The sequence below is a fragment of the Sinohyriopsis cumingii genome, chromosome 6 (assembly GCF_028554795.1).
Source record: "Sinohyriopsis cumingii isolate HCF-2022 chromosome 6, ASM2855479v2, whole genome shotgun sequence".
NCBI lineage: Eukaryota > Metazoa > Mollusca > Bivalvia > Unionida > Unionidae > Sinohyriopsis > Sinohyriopsis cumingii.
In genome coordinates, this window is record NC_142966.1 from 151,543,417 (window position 1) to 151,556,410 (window position 12,994).

At 33.8% G+C, this 12,994-nt stretch overlaps 1 long non-coding RNA gene across 1 annotated transcript in view; it reads left to right on the forward strand.

Moving 5' to 3' along the window:
• Positions 1-1,060: 1,060 nt before the first annotated feature.
• LOC149798267 (uncharacterized) overlaps positions 1,061-12,994 on the forward strand; it is a 176,962-nt gene continuing 165,028 nt past the window's right edge. The window contains exon 1 of the long non-coding RNA XR_016421613.1: positions 1,061-1,181. This is a non-coding gene — a long non-coding RNA (uncharacterized LOC149798267). The remainder of the gene's footprint in view (positions 1,182-12,994) is intronic.

Genomic DNA, 12,994 nt, shown 5'->3' on the forward strand with positions numbered 1-12,994 from the left:
TCGCGAGAAGTCAGTCATCGTGGTTTCTGATTCTAACGCATGCATTCTTCGTTTAGAACATCATTTAAATCAACAAAACGAAAATGTTAGTTCGCACGCAAAAGTGCAGTCAGGCAATCTTAACAAAAGTGAACACTGACAGGGCATATTGTGCATGGTTAAACTGAAATCACGTTCACGTACAATGAATGAATTATAAGCTGAACATGAGTATTCTTTTCATGTCGATATGTGTGTGCTTGTGTGTGTGTGTGTATGTGTGTGTGTGCGTGTGTGTGTGAGAGAGAGAGAGAGAGATGAGTTGTCGTACTAACAGACTCGTCAGACAACAGCTGAGTTTGAAGATTAATAGCTTAGATTAACCCTAGATCCCGTATATTCTGTTTTCTCCATAATTTTCATAATATAGTGTCAGACTCGGGCAAGCCATTGTCAAGAGGATCATGTGACCACATGTAAGTTGTTACAGCTCTAAACGTTTAGGCCCCTTGTTTTTTTCTAGTGACATGAACGGAAAAATCCATTATGTTAAAGAAATGGTATGACTCAAGCTGTTACTTAAGGCAAATAAAAATTGTGGCAACTGAGGAAAGCAAACTTTTATCTTCATTAAGAACTTTCATTCATTTTACACCAAATAATGAGAGCACTAATGTGGTACTCAGACAGAAATACTGTTGGTAGATTCAGCCCACCCTCTTCCTTCCACTCCTACCCCCTCCTTAATTTCAGGACGTCGCTATTGGCTCATTTGAATGACATTGATTAGAATGTTTGAATGTCACGGAACATCTGAAAACGAATCAACAAACGAAGAAAAGGAAGTGGAAAAAGAGTCGGAAAAAAAATGTTCATGTTCGGGTTGTTACCAAACTTTAATTTTCATACGAATCTGATTAATCTGAGTACGTTTCTGTTGGGCGTTAACGTACGACAATAAATGCTTAGAATTTTGAAGAAAAACTTGTATGTCTAAAACGATATTCTAACATACCGCAAAGGTGCTTTCTGTTAACCCAGTCTAATTAAATCATGTTTCTGCTACACTACTTATATCATGCACTTGTCAAGACATAATTTAGTTCGCCAGGGAAAACTGTTAATGTTGCAGAGAAATATCTACGTGAGGAATACAATCAGACTACATGTTGCGTTCCATACATGTTCAATGCCGGCCACAGGTGAGTTTCACCTATTGTCTTCTATGAGTTTTATGCTATGTAAAGGTTGTAGTCCATGAAACTAGCCAGTTTGGTCTCTGTTAAGTTAATTGCCGGTGACAAATACGAACTGGATTTTACAATTCAATTTTTCATAAACTGTAGACAGTGCCTTTAATACAGAAACATCTTATTTTTACAATTTGAGTATGTTTTTATATTCATGTTTGAAAAAATCGCTGTTTTTTTATTAATCCACATAGCGTGTCTTTTGAAGTCATATCTTTGTTAACCTGAATGGACATTGTATATAGTATGATATAATTAGTAGTAGAAATAAAAAAGAAAAGCGACAAATAATATCCATGTGCTAATAAAAGTAACATAGGATCAGCGTGTAAGGAGGTTGTCCAGTCATACACCAGTCAACCTTCGTAACTATCTCCGTCAATGTGTTTCACTTAATTGCCAACTTTGGAAGGAACTGTGTTACTTATGGAGTCTGAACTATCAAGTACTGTATTCGTTCCAATTTCTTTTTCGAAACTTCATTGCAAATTTTACAAAATTGTGCAAAGAATAACGGTCATACTCTGCATCGGTTCGAAAGACTCGTTTTGTTTCGATTCTCACAGTATCACAGAGAGAGAGAGATGATGATAATGATGATAATGATGATGATATTATTTTATTCCTCCATTTTCTGAAGATTTTAAGACAAAAAAGAAATGCATTTAAATACATAGAATCACAAAAATAGTGGATTCGTTACTTATTGAATTATTTCCAATAGCAAACGAATAAATAAATTAAAATCATTACTAAACTTGATAGAGATATATATACGATAGAACATTTGAAAATGTATCTTCACAACAAAAATAGTTTCCTAATCGCTTTGCAATCCAGTACAAGTATTTCTTTCCTTATATTCTGAGTGAGTTCTCTATTGAATCGAATATATAATATCCTTTATCTTAATGAAATACTTGGTAGATAGTCTGATCATATTTATCCATGCCTCAAATTCTAAACGTTCTGATATATCATTTAAACCACCAAGTAGTATAAACAGTATAACATCATCGATCTGATCACAGAAATCACGGTAAATCACTGGAGGCATATACGAAAATAGACTTTCCATCAAGTGGTTTCTGTCGTCTGAGGTTAAGGCACAATTCATCGAAATGTGCAAAATACGGTCATAACTCATTTTGCCACATAGGGGACGCAGTCCAGGTCTTGCTTGCATTCCTCCAATACGAATTAATGTCCCATATTCCATTTTTCTGCTTGAGTCAGTGTAAGCTATTTTCCATAGATGATGCAGTTTTAGTCCTGGATTAATTTTTAAAAATCTACCGAATCCCTCTGATGGATTTCTGATACTCATTTCATGTTTTCTCTCCTCAAATATCTGTATTCTTGTCCCAATTAAGTTTTTCTATGTTATTTGGTTTGGACAGTTTCCAGTGAAAATAAAGTCGTTGAGATAGTCTTCTAAATCATACTTTTTGAGTACAGTATTTATATCATATATAAAAGAGTTGTAGCTATGTTGGGGGTCAAAAATCAAATTTCCAACAGCCCAGAGGAAAACCTTTTTAGCAGTTAAGTTTGCTGATGTTCTACACATGCGACCAAGGAATACGAGCTTTTGCTTATCTATGCGAGCTTCCATTGATATCATCCCCAAGCATGATGTCGTAGATCCAATAGGCGATCTTTGAGGGAAACCTTGTACTCTCTGGGCGAAATATCGTTGTATTTTCTCCATTGATTCAATGCCCTGATATGACATATTAAACCAGAGTTCTGAGCCATACAAAGCAGACGGCAATATACCTCTTTCCCAGACTTTCACAGAAACTATAGGATTCATCCTATTTGCATTTAATCCAATTGAGTATAGTGAGTTTGTTACACGTTTAGCTTTATCGTAGGAATAGACTATACGATCATTAGTTTTCATTGATTGTGAAAAGGTAACTCCTGCATATTTCATTTTTTTTGCTCTAGGAATATTCTGTGATCCCAGAGTAATTCCATTTGATGAGTACACTTCATTTTTTTTACTAATATCATCCAATTACTCTTGTAAGAGTTATATTTCAATTTCCACTTCTGTGCATACTGATAAGCTGTATTCACGAGTATTTGCAATCCATTCAGCGTAGAGCTTAGTAGAGTAGTGTCGTCTGCCAAAAGCATGCCAGGTATGTTCATCTGATTCACTGTTATCCCGCAATTAGTCATTACTAGTTCATTCAATAGGTCATTTATGTACACGAGAAATAAAAAAGCCGACATTACACGCCCTTGACCAACGCCACTCCGTAATGGAAATGTGTTCGATATACATCCTCTACACGCTACAAAGGCACTTGACTGTGTGTAGGAATGGGCGATTAATCTCCATATTTTTGCATTAATTCCTAATATTTTTAGTTTTTTTAGTAGTCCACAATGCCACAATCTATCGAATGCCTTTTCGTTATCCAGAAAGCAGCATATACATTAGAGTTATGATTATTAAAGTACATCAAACATTCTTGAAGAGTAAATGCAGCGGAGATAGCTCCAGCCTCCTTACGAAATCCAAATTGATAAGGATGTGGAAACCTTATTTTGTCTAAATACTTTGGAATTCTGGTCATCAATATTTTTTTAAACAATTTTCCCAGACAAGATGTCAATGTTATACCACGATAATTCACCGGATCCTTTTTATCTTTACCATCTTGTTTGTATATCGGTATAATCATCCCACATCTATATACATTAGGTAAATACTCATACTGGATCATGTAATTAAAAAGGGCAGTTAAACGTCTGATTAAATATTTTCCACCATACTTTAAGTGCTCATTCGATACGCAATCAATGCCTGGTTATTTTTTTTTTAGAGACTTGATATGCTGCAACACTTCTTCCTCTGTAATATTATTATATTTTATGTTATCAGTCTCTAGTTTGCTTTCTTCGTATATATTCTTCATTTTGACACAATCATTATGTTCCTCATCTGTTGTACCACTTAATTCAGAAAAATATAGTTTCCATAGATTGACACATTCATCCAAAGTATTAGATTCTACTCCTCGAAATGCAATATTACCAATGTCCGATTTATCTTTTCTATTTTCCCGTATGACTGCATAGAATTCGTCTATTCCCATTTCTGCACTCTTTTCTATCTCTTCAAATATGCACTCTTTATATACCTTTTTCTCTAGCTTTTGTTTCTTTGTAAACTTTCTTTTCACGTCCTTGTATCTTCTTTTGATGTTACACTCTGTGCTTCTTTTTTTTTTCCTGCTTTGATCCATTCTCCGCGCGCTTTTCTCATATTCTGATGTAATTTTTCAAGCCCACCTTTCTTCCAATATGGTTTCAAGTGCGATTTGAATTCTGACTTTGGAATATATCGGTCTGATGCAGTTATTACACTCTTAGTTATCAATTCATTATACTTCTCTATATCTTCTACCTTTTTACACTCATAGGTGAAATTCAAGAATGCACTAACATCAGATTTATACATGCTCATTTCTAATGGATTTGCCAAGTTCCATTTCATTCTTGGAGATACACATGTCTTTTTATTTTCCTTCAATATATCTTTTGCAAGTGCCGCTGTAATAGGTAGGTGATCCGATATTGAGAAATCAATTTTGTAATTTACTATGTGTCTTTTTACAGCACCTCTAATTATTTCAGGTATTAATATATAATCAAGTGTGGACGTTCGTGACATGTCTTTTGATCCATACGTGATGTAATGTTCATGTGGTTTTATCACCAGCGTAGCAACTATGTTTCTCTGTTCTATTCTTTTTTTTGAGAGCAAGATCTCTTCTTGATGGATTTTTACACACAAGATCTGCATTCATGTCGCCTATAATTATGCATATATTTTCAGCAGAATACCTATCATACACATCAAAAACATTTTCACAAAATGTGTCATATGCATCATCAGTTCTAGTTGTCGAGGGAAAGTAGGTTGCAATCAAAATTATAGGTTCCAAGTCTCTCACTAAGATTTTCACCGCCATAATATTTTGGGAACTCATTTTGTAAGGTGCTTACTTTGCATAGTGATGATCTATAAAATGCGGCAACCCCGTCACTACCTCTATAGCATTGTTGTATCTCTTCAGTAGGTAGCGCAACTACTTTGAAATCATCATGTAATTTATCTTAATACGTTAGATTCTTTGTACAAAGCCAATGTTCAGTGATAACAAATATATCTGTGTCTGGTAACAATTCAGTTAGTTTCTGCGTGCTAGACATTATACCACGTACATTCCATGTTGAAATAATGAGCATAATTATAATTAAGAAGCAATTACTAGTCATATGGCTATGCTCATTAGGAATATATTTTGTAATTCTCATGCGGTTCATCAAGTGAGTAGCCTTCTCTCCATTTTCTGTTTGTTATACATTCCCTACATTTTATTCCAGAACTCCAAAATGATTCATTATTCATCATCAGTTCAAAATCTTTATCCAGTACATTTAGTCGAAATGTATATATATTTGATCCATCCCAATGGGGTCGTTCCTTTATGAGGCGGACGAATGTTACTGTCACACCTTCCTCCTTGCACTGAGTTGCGATAGCTGTCCTTACTACATCTATATTTTTTCTCGATTTGACATTTGATAGCAGAATGCGTCTTATTTTGTTTCTTACAACTGGTTCAAACACATCTGATTCTATATTCCTTTGACTGGGTCTGATAATAATTGTCTCAATATGTCTATACGATGTATCTTTCTTTTTTTGTCTCTCCTCGTCATTCGGAAGCATTCTTTGATCATTTGGTGATTTGTTGTGCCCTATTTGATCTTTATTTATGTTTTCATTTATATTTATATTAGCTCTATCTTCATATCTTAATTTCTTTTGCTGATTGTGGGTTGATGTACTTGCATTGTTAGATATTACTTCTGTGCGCTGATTATGACTCACATTTTCCGTTATGTTATTGGCAAACAGTCATCAATTGCTTCAGTCATTTGTAAACATTTGGATTTGAGGAGTTTTAACCTAACATAATATAAATATGTCTCATTACACAAACATGCTTCTCATCTCCATTAGTTTCGCACACACACACACACACAGAGAGAGAGTAATTCGAATTCAACAGTGGACGAAATTCAAATATAAAATAGTAGATGGTGTCGAGAAGTGAAACTTATCCTGTACAGACATTACTGAAGCCATACATTTTGTCCATCTAACAGAGATTGTCAGTATAAAGAGGTTGAAATAGTCTTAGAACACCCTTATTAGGACCTAAATACCTGGCCATTGTGCAGAGAAAGCTCATTTACATAAAGGCTTATTTATAGGAACTTAACAAAAGTTCCAATAACTTTCATGAATATTTTCTACAGCACATGGCTTCCAGTATACCGCTTGATCTGTGACGGAAGAATCTCCTTTGTTTTTGTGACCTTTGCACTTTTAAATGTTTCCTATGACATGTTGCTTGGTAACTTTCAAATGTATTTACACTAGCTATCATCTGAAATACGACATACGTATACGACTGACAACTTTTTAGTTTAAGTTTCTAGTGACTAGACTTCTAAACCATAGCCAAGCGGAGCTAGTAGTCTTTGAGAGATGCATCTCTGAAGTAAGGTCCAGCTGAATTCTCTATAACCCTAATTGCTCACGTTAGATATGTGCCAAAATAAAAGGATTGAAAGTTATTTTAGCAATAAATGAAAAACATACCAGCTTTATTTTTAAAAAAACCAGGATAACCAGTGATGAAAAAATGGGAAAATCTTTTTCTTTTAAATATCGGACCCAGTCCAAAGTACAAAACCATCGATTGGAACTTAAGCAACTTACAGGTCTGTTATAGCTTTTACAGCTGGAGAGCTTACAATTTTGGCAACAGCCGACGCATCTGGAAGGTAGTCTGGTGTAGAAACGAAAGGTCTCACTGGACAGTTTATCTGGTGAATTTTCATCCAACAATGACCAATTACAGAAAAATGAGAATAATTTTACAAATAAAATCAAACTAATGATTTTTGTAGAAAGCATACATGTGAGAATTTGACTGCAGTAATCAGGTTAATTCCTGATGCAACTGGTGGTTTTTATACTGAACCAACACTGCCACCAACCCCTAAATTTTACATTCATTTTTGACAAGAAATGGCTATTTTTAATATTTTCCTGTGACAAGGCAACTAAAAGAATCAGTACGTGCCTTATGCATGAATAAAGTCCACTAGTAACAAATTAGCATACTTTTAATCACACCTCAACCATCTAGATTTTTAGATATTTACCTCTGTAGCAGACATACATAAATACGTAAGCCAAGTCGGCAGCTCATTTGCAGCCCAAGTTACGCATTTGATCTCCAATGCTCATCTAACTGACAGGCAGTCACCAACAAGCCAACTTATTTCCAAGCCTAACTCAAAGAAAATCTAAACCACATTATAGATTTAGCTTATGTGTGAATTTATACACGCTAGGCTTGTGATTATTATGTTCATGCCTTCTACTTTAAAAATTGGGGGGGGGGGTCAAAATACGAAACTATCCAGTGAGACCAAAGTGAGATAATATCCCTGATAAGAATATGCTAAATTTTCGATGCATTATATTCAGTCAAGCTGGCATCTTACAGCCAGCTCATTTTTACATTTAGTTTTTCGGTATCTGCCTATCTACTATAATATAGACTCATTAATGTTGATGCAATTGGGCATAATTTTTGTGTTAATAAATTACTACTCTTATTAAAACTATAAATATCACGACTCCATGGTCGTACAATTATGAATAGAGAAAAGTGAGAACCAACAGACTTTGTAAAATTCAACAGATAATTTATTTCCCGAGAATACAAAGTAAAAATGTAAATCAAAGAATTTATGTGATTGCAAATTAATTCCAAATAATCCTAGAATGACAAGCGGATGTCCTAACAAAGGTCTGAAAAAAAATCTTTAGTGTTATTCCAAATAATTTCCATCGTTGATGGTCTTGAAGTGCTGTTAGCGACCAGTAGCCTCTAATGTACTAATGTACATTGATATACCAACAGTCTTTTCTTGAATCACAAAAATATAATCCACGTTTTCCTTCTTTTAATTCACTATAATTCCCAGTTAATGTCTCTTTCCAATAATATTAGAGAGCACTTTATATTTACAGGGAATAATAAATAATTTCACCCAAACCAAAATCTGAATATAACAATATCAACGATTTATGCCCACATGTAATCGCGGGAATAAATATTTTTTCCCAGTAAACAACATTATATAACAACTAAGACAAAAAAGAATAACCCTGAGGATGGCCAAAAGTTCATTTCTATAAAAGAAATCTTAGTTATAATTAGAGGGTATGTTACTAAAATAATAATATAGAATGTGGTAAACATCAGGTAGACCCGGCCTTTCGTTGGGAATTTCCAATGTTCTGGACTCAGATTGAGATAAACATGTTGTCTACAAAACCAAAGTCAATGATTCAGGTCAGGTAGAAATTTAACTTGATTTAGGACAAGATCAGCTATAAAATACAATTTTACATAACCCATAGTATATAATAAATATTTAAAAAAACAAACTAACAATGCAGATCAGACATACATTGCATAAAACAGCGTATGTTTCATATGAAAAGCTCACTCTTATAGGAGCAATTTTGTTCAACAGTGGACTGCAAGGAGATGCTATGTGTTAGATCTGATAACATGACTAACGTTCGTGTTTATAAATAGGATTGGCCAATTGGAGCAACTGTATTAACTTTGTATCAAACTTTGTACTTTAAAACAAAGAAATACCATTTTGTGTTTCCACTATTCTTTATGCACTTCTCGAACAAAAGTATACACAAGTTTGTTTGCATAGATGCGGTTTCTACAGTCTACTGAAAATAATCGCTTTTCGTTTATTGTTTTGCGCTGGAACGTTTAATGTTTAAAACAGTTAAGCTGCTTGGTATTGACAAATTTAGTCTGATAATAGGTCAACTCAAATATCACTCACCTAAAACCATATGCATGGGGGAGGGGGGGCTTTCTAAAGTCAAGTTTGCAATCTGAAAACAAAGTTTGCCCTACGCTCTAATTTTACTTAATACCTAATTATTTCATGATTTAATGTGCTTTTACTAGGACTTTAGTACATTTAACTCACCGTGCCTCTACTTTACAAGATATTATTGGTATATTTTTTAAAAATAATTTCATATGTATTTTGGATAAATAGTTCAACGAAATGGCCATTACAGCTTCACGCGCTGTACATAGAAAAATATGTTGTAACAAGGAAACATCTGCCTAGGACGTGTTGAGCTTTGATTCTATTTATCTTTCAGGGATTAATTTATAAATTTGGTATAACTCGTACCTAAGACAATATAGTAATTCGAAACGTTTAGTTATCTAAATGCACTGCCACAATGCACTAACGGAAATGGAATAGGATAAAGACACAAAGATGGTTGCCTTATGAAGTCGATTTGTGTCTATTGCAGTGTTACAGACTTTGAAACATTGAAGCACCTTTGAAATGAAAAGGGAATGCTCAACGACAGGTAAATTATTGAAAAGGAACGCAGAATAACGCTAAGCACGGTGAGTTGAACGAAGAAGGAACGGTAAATGAAATATATAAAGCGATACTTGCGCAAGCAACAAACGTTGAACCATAAATGATAAACAGTGGATGACAACCGATGAGTGATAAGCTAAAAGAATTGCGATTCTTTTGAAGTCACTTCCTTTGTGTTTGCAAATGCATTTGAAATGCATTTTCAAAGTCTCGTAAGTGAAAACTGCATGACCTAAGAAAAATGGTAAACGATGAGATGATGAAAGGCGACTGACGAGAGAATTGTTTGAACACTAATCCATTTAAAACACATTTGCAAGTGCGTTCATGACTGGTATGTGTACTGCTCCTAAAAATATTTTTCCAGTGAAATCTTTTCATGAAATTTAACAGATTTAACCACAGTAAATATTCATCTTATTTTTGCTTTTAATTAAACTATGTTTTGTGTTGCCATTTATAATTTAGACTTTTTGGTGATTTCTTAATAGAGTCAATGTAAAAAGATAACGCAGTGATTGCTGGAAATATCACTGTAACAAAGAAATCATACTATTTAATGAACAGTTTGTTATGTTCCGCAGAGAAGTAATGTAATCACGAGTTTCGACTGCATAGTACACGTATCTAACAATCTCATTTCACGTCCGACAGGAAAGTGATTTGTTGTTGTTGTTGTTGTGGGGTTTAACGCCATTTTTCAGCACACGATAGGCTATACATGGCGGCCAGTATTAATGGTGGAGGAAGAGCCCGGGAATATCCCGGAAAGAACCACTGACCCACGAGAAGCTACTGGCATGCTTTCTCACATACCTACATTGGCTGAATCCGAGGCTCGAACCCACGCAGGCAGAGGTGAGATGGCAGTGATCCGTAACGGTGAGCGCTTTAGACCTCTCGGCCACTCGGGGCCCCCCGCGAAAGTGATAAAAATGGCAATGATACCGTAGTTTCAATAGCTTCATTGCATAGCAAATAATTTCTTTTGTTTCTTGCTGGTTGTAACGGCTCTTATCACGAATTATTGGCTATATTATGCCTAGTAAATGGAAGCTCAGTGCCTTCCCAAGGACACACCGAGGCAGCCAACCTGTGCTGACTTGAACGGTTATCGCTCCCGCAACCCTTGGATTACAGTTCCAACGCTCGACCAGCTGTTCTACCGAGGGTCTCCTTTCCATTCAGCTGTTGATATTATATAAAACATATCCCATGCATGATATATATAATGAACTTAATGCAATACGGACATTTAATTCTATGTATTGTAATTGTAAATACGGTAGCAGTAGAACATGAGCGATATAGGGGAGGCTACTCGTATAGCTTAAACATCATAGTGTTTTTATGCTTCCCTCGCCTGAATAATCAATTCAGGAATGCGTTATCTTTACAACAGAGGCAAACATTGAAAGTTGGCACCAACGACTTACGTGCATCACATATATTTAGATAAATTCTTGCCTTTCTCTGTTTTTACTTCTGTTTTTTATTAACACAGTCAGCTCCAAATCTAGCAAATATGTAATGGGTTTCAATTCGCACTTGATAATATGTCAGAAAGTATTTTAAAAGAATTTACGAAAGATTGGTTTGGGCTTCCCCACTCAGGAAAGTCAACTGACACCAGTAACAACGCCCTCCATTTGATTGATTTGACTGAACTGCACTTATGTTTTTGATGTTTTCTGTCAAATGGAGAAAATTTAAATTCTGAAATTTAGGAATACCCAGAATTTAAATGTTTAATTGTTAACAAATTTCAACTACATTATTGTCTTCTTACAGTCTCATGAGTCGATAAATAAAATACCGTATGCATTGAAAGGAATTGTTAACTTAGCGAAGTATTTGTTAGGTGCTAAAGATCTCACATGCAAAGATAAGTTATTTCATTACTTATTACAGTAAATAACTACTGGTTCTTTCTGGAAATTATTAGACAAAGATACATTTATTTTATTACTTATTATGGTAAATAACTACTGGTTCTTTCTGGTGATTATTAGGCAAAGATACATTTATTTATTACGTATTATGGTAAATAACTACTGGTTCTCTCTGGAGATTATTAGGCAAAGATACTTTTATTTTATTACTTATTATGGTAAATAACTACTGGTTCTTTCTGGAAATTATTAGCAAAGATAAATTTATTTTATTACTTATCATGCTAAATAACTACTGGTTCTCTCTGGAGATTATTAGGCAAAGATACTTTTATTTTATTACTTATTATGGTAAATAACTACTGGTTCTTTCTGGAAATTATTAGCAAAGATAAACTTATTTTATTACTTATCATGCTAAATAACTACTGGTTCTTTCTGGTGATTATTAGGCAAAGATACATTTATTTTATTACTTATTATGATAAATAACTACTGGTTCTTTCTGGAAATTATTAGCAAAGATAAATTTATTTATTACTTATTATGGTACATAACTACTGGTTCTTTCTGGTGATTATTAGGCTAAAATACATTTATTTTATTGCTTATTATAGTAAATAACTACTGGTTCTTTCTGGTGATTATTAGGCAAAGATATATTTATTGCTTATTATGGTAAATAACTACTGGTTCTTTCTGGTGATTATTAGGCAAAGATATATTTATTGCTTATTATGGTAAATAACTACTGGTTTTTTCTGGTGATTATTAGGCAAAAATACATTTATTTTATTGCTTATTATCGTAAATAACTACTGCTTCATTCCGGTGATTATAAGGCAAAGATACATTTATTTTATTGCTTATTATAGTAAATAACTACTGGTTCTTTCTGGTGATTATTAGGGAAAGATACATTTATTTTATTACTTATTATGGTAAATAACTACTGGTTCTTTCTGGTGATTATTAGACAAATATACATTTATTTTATTGCTTATTATCGTAAATAACTACTGCTTCATTCCGGTGATTATAAGGCAAAGATACATTTATTTTGTTGCTTATTATAGTAAATAACTACTAATTCTATCTGGTGATTATTAGGCAAAGATACTTTTATTTATTACTTATTATGGTACATAACTACTGGTTCTTTCTGGTGATTATCACGCAAATATAAATTTATTTTATTACTTTTATGGTAAACAACTACTGATTTTTCCTGGAGATTATTATTTAAATAACTTATTTTGGTAAATAAGTACTCGTTCTTTCTGGTGATTATTAGGTAAAGATACATTAATTTTATTACTT